Source organism: Trachypithecus francoisi, unplaced genomic scaffold (assembly GCF_009764315.1).
Source record: "Trachypithecus francoisi isolate TF-2019V2 unplaced genomic scaffold, Tfra_2.0 Lachesis_group3, whole genome shotgun sequence".
Classification (NCBI taxonomy): domain Eukaryota; kingdom Metazoa; phylum Chordata; class Mammalia; order Primates; family Cercopithecidae; genus Trachypithecus; species Trachypithecus francoisi.
Window position 1 is genome coordinate 119476673 of NW_022681468.1, and position 4777 is coordinate 119481449.

The 4777-nt window shown below is 48.1% G+C and overlaps 1 pseudogene; it reads left to right on the forward strand.

Moving 5' to 3' along the window:
* Positions 1–3440: 3440 nt before the first annotated feature.
* Positions 3441–4203, forward strand: LOC117071603 (annotated as a pseudogene).
* Positions 4204–4777: the final 574 nt, after the last annotated feature.

Consider the following 4777-nt stretch of genomic DNA (forward strand, 5'->3'; position numbering starts at 1 on the left):
CCCAGCTAGTCCTTGGCGGTGGCCCCTTGTGGACTGGTGGGGAGTCCACACCTGGCTCTCTGCCGTCACCTGCCCATCACGGCCGCCACTGGACTGGCCATTGCCCAGCTAGTCCTTGGCGGCAGCCGCCCCTTGTGTACTGGTGGGGAGTTCTCATTCCTGCCCTTGGTCCACACTTGCATCTGCTCTCACATCCCACCACCCCAGGCTCAAGGCCCTCCAGGTTTTCTGGCTGTCAGGACCATCAGATACACTCGGAAACATTCTGTTGTTTGCTACACAATACTAGGGGGATGAGGGCTTGTGATGCAGCCTGGACCCCCAGGAGGTTACTTCCTGCCTGTCTATTGGTCCCTCACGATGCTGAATGCTGGGACTTTTCTATGGAGCTTCCAGCCTCCCCACAGAGTAGGGACACCATCTCTCTTCTCTCTGATCCCCTAAACTATTGGAGATTCTATCATGCCCTCAACTTCAGAGCTTCAGGGCATGGAATGTGTAGGCAGGACCATTCCCAGGGATTCATGCCAGCCTTTAACTCTCTTTCCTTCTAAGAATTTTTTTTTTTCTTTGCTCAGGGAGTCATTAATGTAGACTTGGTAGGTGGGGAAAAGTAACTTAACAAACCATACACTAGTCCTCCTGAGTTCTGTGTGTCAGGATTTGGATTCTCAAAAGGCAAGATTTTGAGACTCTCAAGCTATTGTCTCTGCCATGGGTTTCAAAAGCTGCATATTTGTTTCTCTCGCACTCTGCATTTCTGCTGTAGTTACTCTACCATGAGGCTAGTGAGTAAAGAATGAAAGGAGGGTAGGAATCCCCAAGGAGAGCAGTAGATGTGAATGTTTCAAATAGTTCATATCCTTCTATCATGGAGCAGGAACTCTGCAAGGTCCATGTTGCTGATTAAATAAAGATTTTAAACACTTTTGTAAAAGAGTACCCTTGGCTGCATGATCTGAACTGCAAGACAGGAGATGGGCTTTGTAACCTCACTCTGCCCCCAACCAAATGGGGGCTTTCTTCCTGTGCGAGTCATTGGGAGAGATGGGCTCCAGGCTTCAGCTGCAGAAGCCATAAAAGCCTTCCACCTGTTCTCCCAGACCCTAACAGCCAGGGCGGGGAATGCAGTCTGTGCTCAGCCAATCACCTATCCCCACTGGGAAGAACACAGAGAGTCATGGGTCCATTTCTGATGCATCATGGGCCCTAGCTGAAGTGGGCTAATCAGATTTCGTGGCATGATCTGGCTATGCTCTCAGCAGCCCACTTTCCCTTGGCTTCTGTTTGTTTTCTGGACCTGGTTCTCCAGCCTTCTAGTGGGTTCAGTGGCTTTCCCCATATCCTTCCATCAAATCTCATTCTCCCTAGGTATCCAGCATTGGCATCTATGTCGTGCAGCCAAGAGCTCTGACTGGTGATCATGAGTAACTCAGTTCTCTACGGACCTTGATGTCCCTCTCAAGGAGGTATTTAAGCCAGATGAACTCCAGGATCTTACAATCAACCTTATGCTTTAAGTGCTCTGGGGCTGAAATACATAGCCCAGTTGTCCAGTTCACCCATCCACGCCCGATGCTCCACCATTCTCTAGATGGCCCCTATCTACATTTCAGGGACTAGTCACCCTCTGCACAGTCAGCCTCACACCCCATTCCATCCAGTGTGCGAATGATCTACCCACAATGAGTTCCATGATCATTCAATCAACCAGGCTCCTTTATTACAGGACTTCTCAGATCCTTTAATATGCTAATGTACTTTGTGATCCTCTAAGAGAGGACTATAATACAAATAAATCATTTCCCAAATACATTTCATTGTATAGGTGTTGCCTCGCTGCCTTTTTCAAGAACTAGAACATAATGGAACACTGCTGTAGAAAAAAGATACCAAATGTCACATGAGGAAAGACAACATCTGGCATGACTTCCAAAACATACACACACACGAACTTGCACATGCAGGAATTCTCTGGTTCAGCCTGACTGCATTATAACTTTTTTTTTTTTTTTTTTTTTTTTGGCCACCATTTAGCTTCCTGGATGCACAGGGATAACCAGTGTTAAGTGCCTTTGCCTGGGGTTCTATGTCCAGGGCAACAGTCAGTGGTGACTCAGGGTTTGGTATTTCCACACTCCACGGCGGCTGCTCTGTGCTCCGTGTCACTCAAGATGAAGCAAGTGCCACAAGAGCCCTGGATGAGCAGCTGTGATGTGTGCAGTGTGCAATCCCCTGCCCCACAGAATTCCTGGTGGAGGAGAACAAACAAGCCAAGTGTGACAACAAGCAGGACACACTGGTGTCCCTGCCCAGTGGGAACTGAGTGCCCACTGTCCAGCCTCTCAGGCAGCCATGGTTTGGCCTCTAGGGAGAGTTTGGAAGCTTTCCTGACACCTGCCCCCAGGTCACAGAAAGCCTCGAACATACCACAGTCCCTTTTCTGTTCTCCCATAGACATGCCATTCAGGAACATGTCAAAACATTTTGAAACAATTTCTGCCCTCAAGTTGTACACCCTGTCCAGAGAGAACAGCTTCCCCAAGTGTGCATCTTATTGCATCAAGAGGGATTTCCTTGAGAAGCTCTAAGGAGAACTCCTCAGATCTCTGTCACAGGGCTGGCTGGAGATGCCGGCACCCAGATCCCTCCAGGAGTGCTTGGTTGTGACTCCATGGACTCCATGGGGACATGAGCATGGTCCCCTTTAACCGCTTTGCCTTCTAAACTATAAATATTAAGGAATATATCTTCCTTATTATATTTGGTCTCTTTTTTTCACTGATCATACTTGTATCAGTGAGGACTCATTCTACTTCAGTTAACTTATAATCTGACCCAAATGTGTTTAAACATAAAAGAAAATTTATTAGTTCCTATTACTAAAAGATCAAAGGGTAGGGCCAGCTTCAGGCAAGGCTGGATCAGGGGTTCTGTGCTGTCTCCAGTATATGACCTCTCTCCAGTCCTCAGCTTTATTCTCAAGCTCAAGGTACCATCCAAGGCTCATTTCATAAACCTGAAGGTTCAAGTCTAGCAGGGAGACTTGAGCCTGCTTTCCACAAAAGTCCTGACCTTCATTCTGATTGTACCAGCCTCTGGTAACATGCCCACCCCTGAACTAATTGCTGTGGCCTTGGAAATGAGAAGTGATGATTGGCTTAGGTCAGGGTCATGTGCTCTACCTCCAGAACCCCCACCCAAGCCACCTGGGCTAAGAGAGGGCTTGACCCCAAGTCTAATTAGGAGCTGTTGTTAGACGATGAAGAAATGAATGTGAGGGAGGGGTAAGCAATAACTGTGCTAACTACTGATTCACAAGACATCTAGCTCAAAACAGTGAGTGACCAGGAAATCTTTAAAACTTCTCACTAAGGAAGGAAAACTAGGCCCTTGCTCGGTCACCACGCAGGATCTGCAAGCTGCGAACCCACGAGTTTTGGCACCCACTTGGACTTTCACAATCAGAGATGGCAGCGGTGAAGGCATCAACACTGAAAGCTGCCGGGCCTTGGTATTCTCATCTGGTATATGCAAGATGCTGGCAACATTATCATCAAGCAATGGCTTGGATGCAAAGCCACCACAAAGGCCTACAGGAAGGCCGTGGAATCCTGTTTCAGTCTTCCATGGTACTTCCCTCCTGCACTTCTTCCCCAAAGCTGTTAATGCTAACTAGGTTGAGTATCCTTTGTCCTTCTATGGCCATCATGTGGCCTAGCAGGACTCCCCCTGCAGTTCTTTACATTTCAGAGGGTCTGGGCAGCATCCACATGACTGCAGTAGAGTCCAGGCATCCACAGGAGAAGACCAAGCTTTGTCCAAAGAGGAAGAGATGGAGATTGAGTTAGATGCAGAGGTAGAATGTGACCTGAGCAATATGGAAATCACCAAAGAGCTCTGCCAGTACTCTGCAGAGACCGAGAGGTACAGAGAAGAACGACGGCAGTGATGGCAGCTGGATGCAGAGTGCCTGGACAGCTACGTGAATGCTGACCATGACCTGTACTGCAACTCCTGCCGGTCGGTAGAGGTTCCAACTGAGAGGCCTAGTGAGCAGCGTCCCAGGCCAAGATGAAACGTCTGTATGGAGACAGCGCCACCAAGATCCAGGCCATGGAGGCTGCAGACCAGTTGAGCTTTGACAAGCACTGTGACCAAAAGCAGCCCAAGTACTGGCCGGTCATCCCCCTGAAGTTCTGAGCTCAGGATACAGGGCCCCCAGCCTCTCCCTCTTCCTTTTGGGTACATGTTCTTCCTCTCTCCTTCTATACATTTCTCAGGGAAAGGGGACTTTGTACTGAGGTACAGGCATGTTCACCACAGTCCCAGTGGGCCTGTCACGGGGTGGATGTACTATGCCAGCCACTTGAAGGCCGGCAGACATGTTCTGTTGCCGACATGATAAATTTTCTCCTGACATAAAATGATAATTTTGTATATATTATACAGTTTTTTTTTATGTTGTCGGTAACAGTTCATTAAAGTTCTTGCCTAGAAAAACAAAACAAAACAAAACAAAACTTCTCACAAGAATGTCAGGAATGTAGACAAAGGGGCAAATACCCAGCAATCTCATCTGCCTACCCCAAAAACCCTCCGTTAGAGGCCTACTTGGAAAAGAAGAAGGGGCTTCACATCTATGCTCCCATCTGGACTGTCCGTGTGTCTGATCCACCAGAAACAAGCCCAGCTACTCCTCTCTGCCTCTTAAGAGTTGTCCTTTGAAGCAGAAATCTTATTACCTCTCTCCATCACAGCGCTCCTCGTCCTTTGC